Here is a 22285-nt window from a genome sequence, read left to right on the forward strand (position 1 = left end):
TTTGAGGACAATCCAATGCTGCTTTCTACACGACTGACCCATTTCTCTCTTTTTGGAAGGGTGTAATATCACACACACACACACCTGGTCCTTGAAGAAGGATCACACACACACACACACACACACACCTCCTCTAGTCCTTGAAGAAGGATAAAAGAAGTGGCACAGAGCACATGCATTGCCTTTCAAGAAAAGTACATATGCTATACTAATCAAGGTCTTTTATCCTGCCCATCACTGGAATCTGAGCTCCTTCACACTCATTAGGCTAAACCAGGCTCTCTCCCCACCCCCAGCCATACTGATAAATAGAAAGAGAAGAGACACACATTCATCATGTGCAGATTAATGTTTTTAAACAGGTGGAGATCAGCTCCTGGACCCCACCTCTACTGACTCCCCATTTGGAGTCATGAAAGCGAATAACTAACATCCTATGGGTGCAATGATGCTCTCTACACAGTCCCAACAGAAGGGGGAAAAAAGATTGGTAGGGCTGTCCGGAGAAGCTCTTTTATAATTCCTTCCCTCCTGTACAAGTAGCTCCATATGTCTGACCACCAAATAAGTGAGGGTTCCCTTCTACCTCCCAAATGCATGTCTTCAAGATTGGGTGATCTATTCCACACCCAACATTCTGCAGCTTTAGGGGCTTATGCTCCTTAAACAAGTGATATATGTGTCTGGAGAGTGTTCATGCAGCATGGGTGTTTCTTATGACCATGCAGGAAGGAAGAATTTACAGGCAGGGATTTAGTCCGCTGAAAAAGGAGTAGAAGTACTGGGAAGAGATGCATGTATAAGGATGGGGAGAGCAGTGAAAGTGGATGAGAATGGGGAATTAGAGATAAAAATGGAGCCTTACGACCTGAGGATAAGTAAATATCACAAGAATGGGTATATCTAAGGCAATAGGCCCTGTCTAAGCTGGAATCAAAGCATGGTTCTCAGTGCTTTGAAAACCTCTATGTAGCATGCTATCTCCTTCCCACCTAACCCAAATGCAGGGGCTGCAGGTTTGTGGTCTTGGCTCTGTCCCATTTGTCATCAAGTGATTTTCCAAACATATTTAATTCTCAGTAAATTGATTTGGCTTCCATTAGTAATTAAATGACAAAGAATAGTGGGGTTATTTTTAATCCGGTGGGTACATTTCTTGGCTGCTGCAGAGGCATTAAACAGAAATAAGAGTATAATATATTATTTATGCATAAATCCTGTCTAAGCAGTTACTCTCTTTTTCGTATTTCTCACAGAGTGAGGGATTTTAAAGACACAATAGACATTTAAACACCAGAGGACATGCCCACAACATTGAAATGACTTTAATAGAAGATCACATTGAGGTATATTTATCTGACAGTCCCTTTTTAAAGAAAAAAAGTTGAATGCCATATAAAACTGGAGCATATTAGCTCATTGCTTAGATCAGCTTTTGTTGACTCTTTATTGATATTTTCCATCACCCACAGCTTCATTAGCTGATTGACAGAGTTCCTGTTATTTCCCTCACTACTTATGGGATTTCAGATCATTTGTATATCACACTTGATGTTTCTTCCCATAATGGAAGCTATCCTCTTTCTGCACCAGCTGAAGAGCCTTAAAAGTATACTGCCAAAAATACATATCCATCTGTAGCAATTACCAAATGCAGTGAGTGCAGGTGCAGTAGTGACGTGGGGGGTAGGGCTTTGAGGAAACAGCAATTGTTATTTTTATTTCTCTTTATTGAATCATGCTCGACCAACAGCAACATAATAGCAGGAATATTAACAAGTAATGGAGGTTCAATGCTGACGTATGAGTGTAGGGTAAGTGAGCATGCTTCTAATGATCAGAACAAATGAAGAGGAAGAAATCTTTCATTGTACTCTTAAGGCATTGGACTCTAACTCACAGTTCCTCTCCCTGCTCTGTCACAAACTCCCTGTGTGACATTGTCCAAGCAATAGACAATAATTATTTTCTGCCATCCTCATCATATCTATTTAAACCAGGAGCCCACCAAGCTATGGGATTCAGCCCACAGGGATCCTCAGGCAGGCTCTCTGTCTACTACAGCCCCAGGCCACTCAAGGCAGCTAGCTTCTGGGGCCATATGCTTCTAGGTGCCTCATGCTCCTTGAGGGGTGGCAGGAGCAACTAAACAGGCCAATGGGAGCTGCTAGGATTGTGCTGGGTGTGGGGGCAGTGCATGAAATCTGTCCCCTGGGTACATGGTAAGAGAGACTCATGGTCCCAAGCAGCTGGCTGCATTAAGTAGCCTGGGACTGTGGCAGGCAGGGAGCCTGCCTGAAGGTCCTGCTGGGTGGCTGGCCAGGAACCACCTAGGTAAGCACCCCCCATCCATACCTGCATTTGGCACCCAACCTCTTCTATACCACAACTTTATGTCCCAGTTCACCACCCTTATCCTGTCCCAGATCACCACCCAAACCCACTGCACCCACCCTCTTCCCCATCACAGGTACCATTCATTCCTAGACCCTGTGTAACCGCCACAAGGCACATTTGAACCTGGGACCTCTGGAGCTGAGTATAGGAGCCTCTATCCTCTTAGCTAAAAGCCAACTGGCTCCTAGCCCATGCTGTAGAGGTCTCTTGGTCTTATCTGTTGCTATGGTCTAAGTGCCACTGCATGGGTCAGTGAATCACACTAGGGCTACGTCTACACTGGCCCCTTTTCCGGAAGGGGCATGTTAATTTCAGAAGCCGTAATAGGGAAATCCGCGGGGGATTTAAATTAGGAATAAGTAGGAATAAGATCCTCCGGAAAAGGGCGCTTTTTCCGGAGGATCGGGGCCAGTGTAGACGCTCTTTTCCGGCTTTTTTAAAAGCCGGAAAAAAGCGGCGGACATTTTTATTTAAATGCCGCGGGGGATATTTAAATCCCCCGCGGATTTCCCTATTACGGCTTCTGAAATTAACATGCCCCTTCCGGAAAAGGGGCCAGTGTAGATGTAGCCGAGGTGTGTGGGTTACACCTGCACTCTCTTCTACACACTGTCCCAGTCCAGAAGCCTCTCCTATACTTATAGCCCTTCAATGCTTTCCAACCACCATGGCTTTCAGTCTTAGTTACTTCTGTGTTCCCTCCTCCCATTCTGATTAGCAGCAACTATTGCTAGTTTTGATCTTGCTTCTCAGAGCCTGTCTTCATATTAACTCTTTACTATGAGGTATACTACTTAAGTAATTCAGGGTGGCACATAATAATCTTGCATTTGGCTTGGTCACATTCTGGGGTCTACATACCACTCAAATCCTCATCAATATACCTTGTTAAAGGCCATATATCTTTAATATTTTAAGGAGTGTGTATACATACATAACACACACCCTAATATATATAAATTAGTTTACTGAGTTACTTTTGTAGGCCCAGCCGTAGGCTTCAGACTTTTGACTGAGACCAAGCAAGAATTTTTTCCACTGGCACTCTCCAGTTTCACTCCTGACTTTCTCATGTTAAGGACCAGACTTCACCTACTTATCTTCGGGGAATACATATGGTCTATAAAGCATCTGGCTTTGCCACTGTTCAATCTTCCTTCAAATCCAGTATGTCTGTACCAAGAGCACAACAACCAATATCACTTTAAATATTAGAATCACCATTCCATACAAGGCCAAATTAAAATCCCCAGTGTTGTTGTAGACTATCCCGACAATGTCTCCCACCCATTTTGTTCCAAATCTCTGCTAACCTTCTCAATCACTTTTAATCTCATTAGAAGCTCGGTGGATGGCAACTATGACTAGCGTCAATCTTAACAAAACTTCCAGGGTGGGCCAGCCTTAAAAGCTGTCTCCAAATTTTCACCCGCCAGGGATCAAGAGCTTTGAAGGGTCTATTTTCATTCACTTTCCCTTTTTGCCCACCTTTAAAATGTTATCTAAGAAGGGGAAATGCTTTAAACAAGGCTGCTTCATGTGGACACAAACTTCCCAATCTTTGGGCTTGATCCTTCTTTCGTTAATTTACAGCTTCTCTTAACATTTCTTTTCCTGTGGGCCTAATCAGTAATTGCCTGGCCACCATCTCTTCAAAGACAACAAATACTTTCAATGTGGGAGAGGGGAGAAAGAAGAGAGAAAAGGCAGAGAGAGGGGAGGAAAGAGAGGTAGAATAGGTGGAGACAGGAAAAGCAGAGAGAGAGGGAGGAGGAGCGAAGAAATGGTGATGAGGAGGTGGAAGAAAAGAATGAATTAGAGAGAAAGGAAAACCTAAGCTGAGGAAAGTACAGATAGCAACAATGAATCTACTGGTAGGGCTCTACAGGCCCAAGCACCTGGAGAATCCTCTCTCAAAACCTTGCCCTAGCTCTGAAAGGAGAGTGCAAATTGCTGCCACGTCCAATAAAGTGAGACTGAGGATGCAAACTCCCCAAGGCTGTGCTCCAGATTGATGGGCCAACCAGTTTCCTGCAGTTTTAGCTTGGGTGGGATGAAGAGCCTGACCTCTGCCCATTCTTCCCCTGCTGTGCTACTCCATTGGGGACCAACCTCACTTACCATGGTGCCTATGGGCACCTTTCAGCAACTCAAGCAAAGGACCATACAGGGTCTGCCCATAAGAATCCATGGGAAAAGGAAGCTCATAGGGATCACTCCCCTCATCCTGAGAAGGAAAAGGATATGAGGAGAGATCCACTTGTGACTCAACCCCATTTCTAAGGCTATGACTCCCATGAATCATAACCACAATTTTCTCCTGTTCTTCCCTCGTGGGTCTGAGTGCACAACTCTCCCTCTTACATTCCCCAAGGTCTGCCTGGGTTTCATCCTGGCATTCCTTTGGTAAGGCTATAACAGAAATTTCACTCTCCGTTTTCTATTGTTTGATGCTGACACTTCCTGCTCTGTTATTCTCTCTTTCACTGTCCCATTCCCGCTTCTGCTACCTGAGTGGCCTGCAGTGTGGATTATTTTGTCTTTTTCAATTTTCTTTCTCTTTAACTCCTGTATTTCTGCCATTAATGCTACCATCTGCTTTCAAAGCTGCAGGAAAATTCCAGGACTGGTATAGCTCTCAGGCTTCCAAAAACAATCATCATGCACCTGCATGGGATCTGCCATGTTCTTATCCAAATCTACTGCTAGCTTTTCTCTCTCTCTAGACGTAGGTGTTTGCTGTCTTTCTGACATCTTTTGATTCAACAACGCTTTTCAGCCAACCCTGTAAATCAGCAGCAGAATATGACTGTAAATCAACTCTCAGACTTAGACTTGGAGAATTACAGGTTAGTAACCTGTTCTCCCGACCCCTTCACCTATTACAACAAACCACATGCATCAATGGTTCCTGTCCCCAAGCAGCTCCTGGCTCTGTTACTGGCTTTTCAGAACACCCAGTGGAGGCAACTTAACTATTTCACAGGCTGTCTGGAATAATCAATATGAACACAGCAATACTGTCTGTTCAAGGACTAAATGCAAGATAAGCATGCCCTCCCTCAGCCAGAGCCCTTGCACCCCAACCCTCTGTCCCTATCCTTTCTGGTAACAGTATATGAGTCCAACTGTTCACGTTTCAGTCAGAGAGCACCAAAGCTTTGAGTAATTTATTTATTGTCTCTGGCTATAATTTTCTAGTAGCCTTCTGGAGCTCAGCCCTGTAACTAGCAAAGATTTGAAAAGGAAAGTTTGACATTCTCAAATGGGTTTTTCTTCTTTGACATCACAGAAGGCGAAAGAAGAACGTGTTCTGTATAAAATGTGAGTTGAGCTAATAAAAAAATTATGTTTCCATCTTTTATAATGGATTTCATTTTAGTTTGGCCAAGATCTAAGATAGAACTTGTCTTCACACTTCAATTGTTTGGTCACATAGTGTGATTTTTTTTAGGGAAGAAATGTGGCCTAGGGTTGGAAATTCTGAATACTGGGTTTGATTCCTACTTAATTATTTATATTATGATCCAATGAACAAGGGTGGCCCCTGTCCCTATGAGCTTAAAATCAAATAGACGAGTCAGAGAAAGTTCTATCATTGACCTTTCATGTTATTCTTAGAAAAGTTATACAAATTCTGAGAGACTTATTTTTCAACATATTTAATGAGGATACTAGGATTTGTCTATAATGCCTTTCCAGTGTAGCAGTTACCAATATTCAACACATTGTGAGGTCAGAACATGCTGTATTTGCTATATTCCAATAGGAAACACATTCACTGTCACACATTGCTATGTGGCAATTACTGGCAAATATTTATATTTCAATAGTGAGTGTTGTATCACAGATTTTTGTGAGAACTTAAAACTGTTTTTATTAAAATGCACTAAGATCTTTAAATGAAGGGAATATTTACATGTGAAGTATTATTATTCAAGTTCTATGTCACTATTAACATCTAAAAGCAATTTTTAAATGATAGGTATATGCAACAGCATGCAATATATATCTTGCATGAACATGCTGCTTCTTAGAACCATAAAAAGGTCAAAAAGGTCAACTACACCAGCAACATAGAGATCTTTTCTTCATACCATTTTCATTTGATTAACTATGTATAACACAACTTTTTAAAGAAGCCATTATTATATCCAACTTGTTTTCATCTCTGTTTGGTACTTACATCACATAGTCTTTAATATTTTATCCTCACAACATCCCTGGGAGGCAGGGAAATGTCAGTGTTCCCATTGTACAGGTGGCAAAACTGAGGGATGGAGAGGCTGTGTGAGGGGCTCAAGGCCACACAGAACCCAGGTCTCCTAAATGATAGACTAGTGCCCTATGCCCTGCACAATCCATCCTGTCTATAAATCATTCTTATACATGTACATACAAATTTGAAGTGTCCCTAGTGCTATGACAAATGCTGCTAAGTATGATTCCTTTTGCCTATGAAGTTTCCACAGTGAGTCCTGTCAAGGGAATATTTCACCTTCTGACGTGGCCCCCAACATTGGAAACACTTATAAACATGCTTATCTTTCTGCCTTTGATTAACCTCATGAAAGTCAATGGGGCTACTGAGAAATTCAAAATGAACTCTCGTTGCCGGATTGTGACTATAGCTGCTATAAGCAGCTCATCTCCAAAATACACTGATGCCCTGGGCACCTCCCCTTTTAGTACCAGCCAGCGTTCTCATTCTCCCATTGTAAATCATTGAGCCATTGCTCATAATAATGTTGTGTAGACACCAAAAGGAAGAGTGTGAAGAACACAGGTGATAGTGAAAGGGGGGATATGCATATGCTCAATGGGCAGCATGAAATGGAATAATATTCAAATAAATATTTAAATAAAAGTACCCTTCATCCTTCCCCAAAATGTAAGCCTTGCAACTCAGTCCTCAGCCTCCACTATTAACAAGCAAAAGATTGATTTGATGTAACTTGTTGCCATTACTGCATTTCTTCCACATCACTACACCAGTCAGCTCTGGTTGTGTAAAACTACCGAATGAACTGCACAAATGAAGCATCAGCCTGGATTCATCCATTGTTGTTTTGGCACAACTATAGCCAAGGGCAAAATATGAATATCTGGTGAGGAAAAGCTCTTTGAATAGGCCCACTACTGTGTCTAACATTTTTCCAAGTTTCTAGACAATTACTGTTCTCTTCTTTGATATCTGGGTAACTGGCTAAATATATTATAACCACTAAAGATGTCCCAGTTATATTTGGGAATGCTGATTGTAGCTATTATTCGCTTGTGTACCTTCCTCTCCGTTTTCTTGCTGTTTACATGTTTCCCACATAAACTGGTATTTTCCCTCCTGCTTTCATCCACTTTTATTTCTAGATTCAACATGTTTCTAGCAGAATTAAAGGCCACTCAAAAGGAATTTGCCAGGCACTTGTGCTAATATGCAACAGCTTTACCATTCTGTCCAACACACAGCTGGTTCAAGCAAAACCTCGAACATCATGAAACAGTTTCTTGAACAAAGGCCTAAAAATGTGTACTTAAGGGAAGATAGCATCCTGCCCTCCAACGGGGATGCCATAACATTCTTAACCAACAGTAAAGTCAGTTCATTGCCTCTTGATTTTAATCAGCTGTGAAGGGAAAGTCAGACAAAACTGCCAAAGACCTAGAAACTGAAGCCTGGAACCTAAATTGCCACAGCTCTGTTGGTCCAATGGAGCCATGCCAATTTACACCCACTGAAGAGCTGCCTCTCAGTGAGAAATAATGACTTAAATTCAGCCTAAGGAAGATTGTGTATCTGTACACTCCCACTCAAACAATAGCTAGCTGATCTTTTCTAGGAAAGGGACAGACAACTCCTAATTATTGTGTGAACAAACATACAAAAGGATATTTAAGATAACTGGCTGAGAACAAGCAATAGTTATACTGCCTTATGAAATCACTGATAGATACCTAAAAATTATAATCCTTCAGGAAATTCTGCAAATCTGTGGGTTGCAGCCCAGTGGCCAGAACTGGTGCCCCAGATGGGCTGATGGTCAGGAAGGGAGCCTTCTCTCCTAGTGCAGCAAACACCCTGGTTCGGGACTCAGGTCCCGAGGGTGCTGGACCAGGGAGGTCCAACTTGTATAAGCAAAGGCAGACTCACATCTAAAATTACAAGATACAGCAGTCTGATCATAATAGGGGAATGTATTATTCCCCAGCTCTCCGATCACGAAATGCCATCTGAAACAAGCATGCATGTGTGCTTGGTAAAATGCAGAGTGAGATGCCTCCTAGTATAGGCCCATATTGGGCATCATGGCTATAAAAACAGAATCTTGATCGGCCACCTTCTGCCTGAACATGAAAGTCATCCTTAAAATTACCCTTGGTTACACCAACTCTTTATGGGACCAAAACACCATGTGAGAGCTGCATGCCACTACTATTCCCATCTGCTTCTAGAGACTCATTCCAGGTGAACATGCTCAAATTGTCTCTAAATTCATACTTGGAATGGTGATTTTGAGACTTTGCACTAAGAATTCCACACAGCAATAGAAATCCTGGTTTGGGATGATTTTAACGTATGTATCCATCTTTATTCATTTAAAAGATATAGTTAAAAGGAGCTGTATATAGACATACATATTTGATTCTAATTAATGTTTTATTGTTTTATCTGAAGTGCTTTCAAGTAGACTTCCACAGAACAGAATATCACCAGAAATCTTTTTTATGTAATAAACTGTAGTAAAAGTTATCTGACAGACTATTTAGTTTCTTACTCTGACACCTTGTTTAGATTTCCATTTTAAATAGGATTTTGGCAGAATCCTTCACTGAACACAAAATCCAATTTAAAAATTAATATATTGCTGCCTCTTCCTATCAAAGGTGGTTAAGTTTACATAAGTGTTTCAAGACTAAATATGTGGTTCACTAAAAGTTGCCTTTCATTGGGCCTGATTCAGAGGTGATTTTAAGTAAATCTATGGTAATCTGAGCTGCTAGAACTTCTAACTTCTTCCAGACCCATTCAGAGTCTTCGTGTACCTCTACACCAGTGACTGTCCACGTGTCAATGTGTACGACTGTGATATGAACCCCTCCTCTGTTATCTGCATCAAGACCTCAGCACCATGTGTTTGAAGCTACCATGCATACCTCAGGCTGTGGCATGTCCCACCTCTCCATCTCAGTTTGCAGTACAGACAGTAGTACAGTCAGATCTTGGGCAAGTGCCAGATCTTGATTTTCAATAGTCCTCCATGTCCATTCCCATGGTGCCTGACCTTTATCCAGTCTCTAAAAGTCCTCAGCCTCCATTTTTGCCAGTAGTAGTAAGCTGCACCAAGCCAAAGCAGGAGTCATAGAATCATAGGATTAGACCTTGGGAGGTCACTGAGTCCAACCACAACTAAATCAGTGAGCCAGGGCTTTGTCAAGCCAGGACTTAAAAACTTCCAGGAACTAGAACCCCAGGCTGGTAAATTACTATGGCTCCTCCATCCTCCTCACCAATATGCCCCTCTTGCTCAGTGCTGGGTCTAATTTTAAGTCTAACCCTCATTTCACTCTAAGCTGACATGTTCCCCAAGCAAGACACAGCAGTTAATCAATTATTATATTGATTTCCAATGAAACACTATTAGGCATTTGGCAGAAGCAGGGTGCTAAAAAGAGATTATTAATGCACGGTGTGCCCATGTCTGTGCACTTCTCGGCCAGTGATGTTTGATGATCCTGGGGCTGAGCAGAATGGGAGAAAGAAGGGAGGAGAAGATCCTGGTGGGGGATAAGGCAAGTGAGGAAAATGTACACTTGCCTGTCTGTTCAACATATTCATAAGTGATCTGGAGAAAGAGGTAAACAATGAAGGTGGCAAAATTTGCAGATGATACTAAATTGCTGAAGATAGTTAAGACTAAAGCAGACAGTGAAGAAATTTCAAAGGATTTCATAAAATGAGGTGACTGTGCAACAAAATGGCAGATGAATTTTAATGTTGATAAATGCAAAGTATAAAACAATCCCAACTGTACATATAAAATGGAGACTAAATTAGCTGTTACTCCTAAAGAGAGAGATCTTTAAGTCATTATAAGATAAGAACAGCCATACTGGGTCAGACCACAGGTCCATTTAGCCCAGTATCCTGTCTGCCGACAGTGGCCAGCACTAGGTGCCCCAGAGAGGGTGGACCAAAGACAATGATCAAGCAATTTGTCTCCTGCCATCTTTCTCCAGCCTCTGACAGAGGCCAGGGACACCATTTCTATCCCCTGGCTAATAGCCTTTTAAGGATATAACCTCCATGAAATTATCTAGCTTCACTTTAAACTCTGTTATAGTCCTAGCCTTCACAGCTCCTCTGGCAAGGAGTTCCACAGGTTGACTACATGCTGTGTGAAGAACTTTCTTCTATTAGTTTTAAACCTGCTACCCATTAATTTTATTTGGTGTCCTCTAGTTCTTCTATTATGGGAACTAATAAATAACTTTTCTTTATCCACCCTCTCCACACCCACCATTCCCACCATCAGAGGTATGATTTTATATACCTCTATCATATCCTCCCTCAGTCTCCTCTTTTCTAAACTGAAAAGTCCCAGTTGCTTTAACCTCTCTTCATATGGGACCCTTTCCATACCCCCTAATCATTTTAGTTGCCCTTTTCTGAACCTTTTCCAAGGCCCAAATATCTTTTTTTGAGGTGAGGAAACCACATCTGTACACAGTATTCAAGATGTGGGCATACCATAGTTTTATACAGGGGCAGTAAGATATTCTGTGTCTTATTTTCTATCCCTTTCTTAATATGGACAGTTCTCTGAAAATATCCATTCAACGTGTATCAGGAGTCAAAAAAGCAAACAGAATGTAAGGAATCATTTAAAACTGGATAGAAAATAAAGAAAGAGAAGATCTTATTGCCTCTATATAAGTCCATGGTACACCCACATCTTGAATACTGCATGCACATGTTGTCGTCTCATCTCAAAAAAGATATTTTGGCATTGGAAAAAATTCAGAAAAAGGCAATAAAAATTACTAGGGGTTTGGAATTGCTGCAATATGAGGAGAGATTAATAAAACAGGGATTTTTCATTTTAGAAAAGAAGAGATTAAGGGGGGATATGATAAATGTCTATAAAATCATGGCTGGAGCGAAGAAAGCAAATAAGGAAAAGGTATTTACTTACTTGCATAACTAGAACAAGAATGAGGGGTCCCCAAATTAAATTAATTGGTAACAGATTTAAAACAAAAGAAAGTGTTTCTTCATGTAACCACCAACAGGTAGATTTGAACTTGGGATCTTTGGAGCTTAGTATAGGCATCTGTATCATTTGAGCTAAAAGCCATCTGTTGCTTGGTCTAGGTGCCACTGCATGAGACAGTGAACAACATTAAGTTTGTGGGTTACATTCACACAATACCTAGTCAACCTGTGGAACTCCTTGACAGAGGATGTTGAGAAGGCCAGGTCTTTAACAGGGTTCAAAAAAGGAGGATGTATGCATGGGAGGAGGATCTGGTCTTGCGGCTTGATAAGCACAGTGCACTGTCCCTTTGCAATGTAGAGAAGAGGGGAAAAGGACTGGAGGTGGAGGGGAGAGTAGATCTAAGAGGAAAAGGAAACACAGAATATTTCTGTCTGAAGGAAAATTAATCACAGCAGTCCTTTTCCCATGGAGGATTGTAAAATTGTTCTTGATGTCTGGTCTCTCTCCACACTGAGCCAAGCTGCACTAGTTTCAGGTTAGAGGGATGGGAGAAGGATCAGGTCTGGCAGCTGAATAAACACAGAGCAGCGTCCCTGTCCAATGAATAGGTGACTGGCTTGCGTAACCGATCTGAAACATCAGGCCATCAAATAAAAGTGCAGGATGTTTCTTTCTTTCCCTTTCCATTTCTCCACTGGTGGGGAGGTACCTGGACAGGATTTTCTGGTGACATGGGGGGAAGAGGGTGCCTTTCATAGGTTTCATTCTGCTTTGCACAAAATCGCCATCTGCTGGCTAAGACTATAGTTAGTGTGCAGCTGAACTGTAAGAATATTTCAGCAGGGTCTGGAGGTTCAACAGCAGTGTAGATCTGCTTGGTTCACCTTCATAGTGGACCATGCCCCTCTGTTCAGCAATATGTGGAGGGGTGACCATTAGCAGGAACATCTCTCTGGCATAGATGCTGAATCTCATAAAATCACAGTGCTTGAAGAGACCGCAGGAGGTCATCAAGTCCAGCCCCCTGCCCAAGGCAGGACCAATCCCAACTAAATCAACCCAGCCAAGGCTTTGTCAAGCCGAGACTTAAAAACCTCTAGGGATGGAGATTCCACCACCTCCCTAGGTAATCCATTCCAGTACTTCATCACCTTCTTAGTGAAATAGTTTTTCCTAATATCCAACCTAGACTTCCCCCACTGTAACTTGAGGCCATTGCTCCTTCTTCTGCTATCTGTCACTACTGAGAATAGCCTCTTCCCATTCTCTTTGGAACCTCCGTTCAGGAAGATGAAGGCTGCTATCAAATCGCCCCTCACTCTTCTCTTCTGCAGACTAAATAAGACCCAATATCTCAGTCTCCCCTCATAGGTCATGTGCTCCAGCCCCCTAATCATTTTGGTTCCCCTCTGCTTGATCCTCTCCAATGCGTCCACATCCTTTCTATAGTGTGGGGCCCAGAACTGGATGTTGTAATACTCCAGTTGTGGTCTCACTAGAACTGAATAAAGGGGAATAATCACTTCTCTAGATCTGCTGGAAATGCTCTTCCTAGTGCAACCTAATATTCCATTTGCCTTCTTGGCTACAAGGGCACACTGTTGACTCATATCCAACTTCTCATCCATAGTAATCCCCAGGTCCTTTTCTACCAAACTGCTACCTAGCCATTCGGTCCCCAGCCTGTAACAATGCTTGGGATTCTTCCGTCCCAAGTGCAGGACTCTACACTTGTCCTTGTTGAACCTCATCAGATTTCTTTTGGCCCAATACGTCTGGGTCACTATGCACCCTATCTACCTCTCCCCCTAGCTTAGTGTCAACCGCAAACTTGCTGAGGGTGCAATCCATCACCTCATCCAGGTCACTAATAAAAGGGGTTGAACAAAAGCAGCCTTAGAACCAATCCTTGTGGCACTCGGCCAGAAACTAACCGCCAACCTGACATGGAGCCATTAATCACTACTTGTTGGGCCTGACAGTCTAGCCAGCTTTCTATCCATCTTACAGTCTTCATCTTCTCTGATGGAACGTAGGGTTGATACTTGGGCCTCAAGTCCTCTAATTTTTTTTTTTCAAAATGGTGACCAGCTTGCACTTAGTGCATATGAAATCTCTTTTATCTTCTGGGAGAAAGACAAACATGGCACATGCTGTGCAGGTAACAGCAGCAGACCTATTGCTATCCATACCTGCCTTCCTTCAGAGAGATTCCTCAGATGTTTTTAAATGCCCCCTTGAAGAGCAGAAGAGAAAAAAAAATTCAAGGAAAAGACCACTAAACACTGTGGAACTCCCAGGCAAACTCCCTTGTTGTCTGCTCATCGCATTTGCTCTGGCTGCCTTTTTATAAGGCTGAGACTATGCTTGTCTCAAAGCCTTGCCTCTAATCCAGTCAGCCCCTGAAGGCCCACCTGGAACAAAGCATTCCCAATTCACATGTTTCAAACTTTCCAGCTGATGCTCTTTTCAAACTGCCAAACACACAGTCAAACAAATGCTCACAGACAGACAAACACTTTGATACTCAACTCACCAGCTCACAACACAGCCCGGTAAAAGCCACACTTACCTGAGCTCCTCTCGGATGTTTCCCAGGTAAACTCCCCTGTTGGCTGCTGCCCTGTTCGCTGCTCCAGGACTGGAAATCCACATCTCCATTCTTTTCTGGCACCTAACGAAAGGCTGTGTTCCAAGTCTTGACCAGCATTTAAAGAAGAAATTGCAAAGTGGTAACATAGCCCCTAGAGTGAAAATGACATTTCCCTTGAGACACTGTGAAAACTTCCGATGTGTAAAAAGCATTAGTGCATTGATCTTAACATTATCAACCTCTACTCTATGCTTAGGGGCTGCATTAAGTTTATCTGAGAGCCAACAATAGTCAAACATTCACATCCCTGGCATACTGAAAAGTATAAAAATTGTGGCCTTCCATGACAAAATTATGTTTTGTGGTGACATTTCTTGGCTTCTTCCAAAAGAAAAAAAAAATGCTATCTTTGTTTTGAACTGACAGGACCTTGGCTCCAAGAGCAAAACCTTTTCACCAGGGAGGCAGGAGCAGCATCCCAAGGACAGCAAAAGCAGATTGGAGGAGGAGGCCTCTAGAAGAGCTGCTCCTAGGGATGGAAAGAGTAACAGAGAACAGGCTGAATTCCTCAGGATTCTTCAGGATCAGGCTCTTCATCAGGAAAAGATTTTGATGAACTGGTTGAAGGAGCAGTATGCTGGACAGGGAATAGGAGAATTCTCTAATGCTGATGCTCATGGACTAGTAGCAGAATGATTTAGGGCCTGCCTGTTGACAGGCCACAGTAGTTGTCCAGGAACTGCCACTTCCTCTTCTGCCACCTCTAGCTGCTGCCGAGGGAGCTGCTGAGCCAGAGAAGCTAATCCTTGTAAGTGACTGGGAGGAGAGATTGAGCCTGCAAGATTTCCAGGAACTCATTCTCCATCAGTGTCTGCCATACCTCACTGTGGGGTGCACTTAGCGTGCAGGAGTCCCTGAAGCCCAGCAAGTGCCCACCACCATGCTTTGTGCCCAAAATAATTTTCCAGTTGTTCCCAAAATAATTTTACTTCCCATCATCCCTCCCTAGTCAGAGAGAGGGCAAAGACATTAAGATTTGGCTACTCTTCACAGATTGTGTCCCATTGAGTTTTGAATGTCATTGGATTACTTTTCTTTATTGAAATATTTTACTAATACATTCCATAAAACATTTTAATAGATGTTATTTCTTCTACTTCCTTACTATGAAAAATGTAAAATGTTTTCACGTTTGGTCCCATGATTCACAGCACTCGAGCTTAGAATAGCATAACTGCCTGGTGCCCTCATGGTGCAAACACTTTTCCCATAGCCACAGTTTCCAGGTTAAGACATGTCCAAAGTTCCAGTATATTTTAATGAACTTCTTAGTGGTCCTGCTGTGAAGGGCACGTCTCAGTTTTGTTTTTGAGAGAGATTAATTCTTTGGAAATTGGTTGTTACAAGAAAAAGCTTGATAGTTTCACTCACATAAGCAGTCCCACTGAAACTGATGAAGATATGTGAATAAGCAAAATTAGCAGGATTTGAACTGAATCTCATTTACTGGTTAACACCTCATTCATATATCTTTTAGCCATTAACAAAGATTTTGTTGTTGGTACATAAGAGCAGATTATTTTATCAAGATACGGGTAGTTCATGGTCATGAGTCTTCTAGAGTTTGCCAAAGAACTAAGACAGATACACTTTCTAGTTGGCTTGGCAAGACTGACCAGAAATGAATAGATGAAGCCAAGTTGGCTCTTTCTCCTGGTTAATTTATATTAGTTATAGAATAGGATTGTACTGGTACAGCAGAGTGGTACCAATGTTCTTTATGAATACTACATTGTGTAGTTGAGTAAGTATAGATGGAAATTGGTTGGTACCCTATAAGTTTCATTTAACTCTGCTTTTTTGGGTTCTTAGTTGTGATTCTTCAGTGGTATTCCAGCATATTAAAAATAAAGAGAAATACATCATCCAGGGCATTCAACGTAAGCAATACAAGAGTTTAATAAGATCTAGAAAGTATATTACATTTTGAAGTCAGAAATAGAGAGTATGTTTTTTATAATTCCTTTTTACAGTATTATTTGTAGTTGGAATTATAATTCTTTCAAAAGAAACTCGGAAAGGTAGTGACTGCAGCCCTAATTCAAAGTAGTTTGGAAGTATGGACTTAAGTGCTTTGCTGGATCAATATCTTAGAACCTGAAGCTGTTCCCACTAAACTCAGTGGAAATTTAATAATTAATGTTGATGGGACCAAAGCTATGTCCTAAGCTGTATTTTAAAGGAAAAATGCTTTGTGGCAGAAGAGTAGCAATAAGTTTCTTAAGAAAGTATAAACAAAGCTCATTGAATAGTGCTGCAGTCAGCATTAAAAGGGCACTACACATGACATGTTCTCATTATATTGAGAACAGCTTAATGATCCAAACTGTTTGAAACCCATTACAAAATCACATCTATTTTGATACCTACAAGAAATCAGCCAGTGTTTATTGACTAGGCTGCAGGGCAGTTGTCATAGTGTAATAGCAAAATGTGCATGTACCTGTATGTGTAATTTCCTATTGTAATGCTTTCCTCCAGTACAAACCTCTTATGTGACTCTCCTCTCCAGAAGAGGGGTCAATCCTATCTCTCTTTACACAACATCAAGCACAGATGCGGCCTGAGCCTAACTTAGTCCTCATACTCTACTGTAAAAATTAAATAATACTATCTGGATTGTTGGGGGAGGGGGGGGGGTTGTGGGAGGGAGGAGGGAGCGTTGTCCAGGATCCAGTTCTAGCTGCTTGTTAACAATCTTTCCTTAACACAATACATCTCATTATGCAACACTGTGGTTGTCATGATTATGAGGGTTAGCCAGCAGCCTGGGGATTAAGGGGTTAACTACACCTAGCCAGGTGGAATGACCAGTAGGAATGTAGGTGGGACTTTCAAACTGGGACAAAGGAATTTGAGGGTTTTCCTTTCTCCTTTTGTGTCTCTGAGGGTACGTCTACACTGCATCCCTAGTTCGAACTAGGGATGCAAATGGAGACAATCGAAGTAGTTAATGAAGCGGGGATTTAAATATCCCACGCTCCATTAACATGATCTCGCCGGCGCGCTAGTTTGAATCACAGCTGATTCAAACCAGGAAGTGCGCGCCGGGACGCGTTAGTTCGGACTAAAGCCCTTAGTCCGAACTAATGTTACTCCTCATTTTTTGAGGAGTAACATTAGTTCGGACTAAGGGCTTTAGTCCGAACTAACGCGTCCCGGCGCGCACTTCCTGGTTCGAATCAGCTGTGATTCGAACTAGCGCGCCGGCGAGATCATGTTAATGGAGTGCGGGATATTTAAATCCCCGCTTCATTAACTACTTCGATTGTCTCCATTTGCATCCCTAGTTCGAACTAGGGATGCAGTGTAGACGTACCCTCAGAGAGTCCTCTGCAGCTACAGAGAGGGAAAAGCATGTCTCTCTCTCTCCAAGACACCATTCTTCATTTTCTGTAAGTAGAGTACAGTTTAGGTAGTTTCGTTAGGCTTTATTGTTTTAAGGGTTGGGTATGGGATCTGAGATCTGGCACTGTTTAAAAGATGTTTTGGCTTTTCTTTGTAACTAAGTTCTAGGCCCATGGAGTTTCTCCATGACTATATTTTGTTACCTTTCCATCTGATCCTTATGCTTGCAACAGGAATATTGTTGTAATAATAACAGTTCTTTCTTTTCTTTTTATTAACCTGGCATTGGTTAATTGTGTGCCCTGATTTTTATTTTAGGGGTGAGATTTCCCAAATGATCTTTCCCCTGATTTCTTTATCAACATTTGGGTGGTGGCAGCGGAAGTTTTATTCCCAAGATCTAGGTTTTTAAGATTTTGGGGGAAGTTTTATACCAAAGCCTGGTAGATAAGGCTTTGGGGTACACTTGCTGGCCCCCACTTCTGCATTTATCATGCCAGAGTGAGGAAGGAGCCATGACAGTGGTATAAAGAGAAAAACTCTTCCTGAACCTAACTGGTGTGTACTGAATGGACTGACTTGTCCTCCAGTGGTAAGAAGTAGCAATTACACTAAAGAGATTTTTTTTTTTATTTAAAGGGGCTAGGAATCTCCTATCCCTTTTGTGAATATGCTCATGGCTGGAAAAGGGTGTTATACACTAATATTGTGGACATTAATTTGCATGTATTACTTAGCAGTAATTAGCAATTTTAAGTTTTAGATAAGGATTACTAGTATTTAAATATCAAAATTAATAGAGCTGCTGTCAGATCAGACATGGTCCAGAAGTAAAACCCAGGGGCTGTGTCTACACTGCACCCCTTTTCCAGAAAAGGGATGCAGATGAGACAAGTCGGAATTGCAAATGCAGCGGGGATTTAAATTTTCCCCGCGGCATTTGCATGAACATGGCTGCCGCTTTTTTCCGGCTCGGGGCTTTGCCGGAGAAAAGCGCCAGTCTAGACGGGGATCTTTTGGAAAATAAAGCCTTTTCCGAAAGGTCCCTTATTCCTGATTTTAAGAGGAATAAGGGACCTTTCAGAAAAGGCTTTATTTTCCGAAAGATCCCCATCTAGATTGGCGCTTTTCTCCGGCAAAGCCCCGAGCAAAAAAAAGCGGCAGCCATGTTCATGCAAATTCAGTGGGGAAAATTTAAATCCCCACTGCATTTGCAATTCCGACTTGTCTCATCTGCATCCCTTTTCCGGAAAAGGGGTGCAATGTAGACACAGCCAGGATGTGCAAAAGCAGAATTCATCTGAAATGTGAAATTCAGGCTTATATCTGTTTATTACCAGTGAAATATTTTCCATAGTGAGAAGCTGTCTAATGACTAATGACTATGAGTATATGGGATGAGAGGAAATGAGGCAGAGAAAAATAGGTTTAGCACCATGGTCTTCTGATGCTCAAACATTTGGAGATTTTCAGACTTCATAGTTATCATTCTTGTTAAGTTCTTGATTTTTCACTCTCCCATTTATATTTCTGTCTATCCTATTAGCTTTCTTAATTAACACTAAAGGGAGTCCACCACAATCATCTCAATGTTTTCTTCTTATTTATAATATATTTCTTATGGTAATTTTCCCATACTTTCCTTCTGTCAAAATAATTTGACTTGTCAATCCTGAATTTATATTGGTCCTCCTGTACAGTTCCTTGTTATTATTAAGGGGACAGCTCTATATGTATAAGCAAATTAACAAAAAAAAAAAATGTGTAACCATTTGGATGTAAACAACACATAACATTTATATTATTGCTATTAATTTCAGGCTGAACCTCGCTAATCCAGAACTCTCTGGTCCAGAAACATTTGTCGTCCAGAATGATTTTAGTTAGCCAGATGTCCATTTTTTCATGAGTGTGGCCAGGTTTCCCATGGACCTGGGAGTTTGTTTATAGCCACCAATCCTGGCTATCAGTGCTCTGTGCTATTAGTTAGCTCTAATGTCCTCTAACAGCCCAGCAAGTAATAGAAGTGTTGATAATGCTGCTAGACAATATTGACCTCCCATGGTCCAGAAAGTTATCTGGTTTGAAACAAGAAACAATTATCATTACATTTTAGAAATGTGAAAATGAAACAGATCAAGTGACTAGCCCAAGGCCATGGGGGAAGTCTGGAGAATCTCCATTTTAGCACCTTAAAATTGTCCTCACCACAGTACTTTTAGATTGTTCTTTTCATGTCAAAGGCTCTCCTTAAAAAAGTAATCTGTATACAAATCAGTGTACATTGTACCAGACACGGAACTGCAGTAGTTATGTGACAACAGATGACAATCTTGCACAGAGTATAGGTCCAGAAGTAAACATTTGTAAAGCCAGCCAACTCAGGTCATCAGCAGAAGGACTGAATATTTGACCGTAGGGATTAAAGACATGGGCCTCTGCAGCATGAGCTGAAAATCAACTAGCTCTTAGCTAAGACTGTAGAGAAGACTTCTCTCTTCCTTTCTTACTGGTCTCAGTGCCTCCAGGTTGCACATTCGATATATTAAAGATGACTCTGAGGAAAGCAGAACAGAATTATCTAAGTTGGCATTTATCTAGGACTAGGGCTACACCTAAATCTCTGAAAGTGACCTCAGATATTTAATGTTTGTTCAAGAACTAGTGCAGAAGGGAGCATTTTAAGCAGCACAGTACCTGCTAGCCCTGTGCTTGGTACCAGATTGGGGGTAAAAAGTCTCTGGTCGTGAATCATTGTACCCACTTTCTGCCATACTTTATGGGAAACCAATGTGAAATGCTTTAATTATGTGACCCAACCTGGCTGATCTGATGGTATCATGATATAAGACAGCATGGCTGTAGCTATAACTCAAATCCAGCAATTATGGAAATATTCTCTCATTTAATTGATAAGGACATGTCTAGCATATTTTAATACTGTATTTTTATATCAAGCTATATGACTGGCAGCACTTATTTGTCAGCTATAGCTTATTGACTAGATACAAAAAGTGTTTTAGAAATTCAGACAAGCTTATTCAGGCAAGGATATTTTACCACCTACGTACACCATACGTATCTGTAAATAACAGATGCGAGGCACAAAACACTCATCTAAGTACACTTATGCTGAAAGCTTTGCTTTTCTGTAAGTAAGAGCAAAACAGAATATCTTACAAAACAAAGTATTATTACTGAACAGTTATAATTCTTTTTTATTTTCCTCGTCAGAAATTTCTTTATAACTCATAACAGTGACTATCTAGTTCACTTAAAATATGAACCTGGTAAGATTAATGTTTGTAAATGTATGATTTACACAAACATGAATGTGCATGCATCCAAACACACACACACACACACACACACATAAAACATTAAAGTGAATACATATTGTCAGTAACACCCCTGCAGCAAATTATTAGTAAGAAAAAAATCTTGCTTATTCAACAATTTCAAATGCTTCCATTAGTATTTAATAGAAAAGCTATTTCAGAGCACAGAATGAGGAACTCTGTAAAACTTTCTTAGTGGCTACAAATTTTCATTTATGTGCCCAAAGTTTCAAGAATAATAATTGGCATTTTTCAATCAGCATTTTAATATGGTTGGACTCTCCCCAGGAGGGAAATGAATCATTTTCCTTTTGTTTGGAAGAAAAGTGATAAAGGAGAGAGCTGCAAAAGGAACTGTAATGCCAGCTATGTCAGGAAAAATTTACATCTTCTGTCACACTACAGTTTTAATGTAAAAGACTTGCTGCATTCTTCCATTTGCAGAGTTTCATGTCTGAACTGGCAATTTGCCTGAAGGACCTATCTACTGACAGAATTATTGTCAGCAAGGTCAACTGTAAATTTAGATCAGTCAGTGCAGGGCATGAGGAAAACACTGTCAGAAATACTTCCCTGCACCTTGGCATCAAACACTGAATGTATGTCTCTAAGCATAAAGCTTCAAGTAATAATTCAGTGAAAATCAATAATTTGAAATGCACGCTGCAGTTTACTACTTCAGTAGAAACCCTTCACTGATAGTTGTTTTCCTCTTCTGTAAAAAATAGCCAAAGGAGGCAGTTTCTAAAAGGTCTGGGGCTTCTGGACACCACCACTATTGCAGCAGGACCCCAGGCTCTTAAAACCCCTGTTGGAGCACTGCACAGTGCAGTCTGGGTGGCTCTGACAGCTGCCTGAGATGGTGGGTGCAGAGTGGCATGCTCTGAGCAGTACTGAGTTCTGGCTGCATCCAGCCCCTACACCTTCTACTTGAAACCCCTCACCTTTTGGGAGCACAAAACCATCCCCACTCACTTTTCCCTGGGACACAGCAAATGTGCTCCCTTCCAGCCTCAGTTATATTTTAATGCAGATACTAAAACCAGTAATTACTGCAATACTTGCTTAACAAACTGTCAACTAACAAGTACTGTGCTTAGACAGAAAAAAGGAACTTTATACCCTCTTTCCATATAGGTTATATCTAAAAATAGGCTAATACCACAAAATTTTGATCCAGATTTCAGTGTGGCCAACTCATCTCATTTTAATCACAATCTCATGCCGTTTGGTGTTCTGAAGGCCTTAGGCCCCGACTACAGACTCTCAGAATTAATTTTAAAAATAATTCTTAGCTTCTAGCTCTCCTGGTTCCAGAGAAAAGCTTGAAAATG

Source organism: Pelodiscus sinensis, chromosome 3, assembly GCF_049634645.1.
Source record: "Pelodiscus sinensis isolate JC-2024 chromosome 3, ASM4963464v1, whole genome shotgun sequence".
In the NCBI taxonomy this organism is placed as follows: Eukaryota; Metazoa; Chordata; order Testudines; family Trionychidae; genus Pelodiscus; species Pelodiscus sinensis.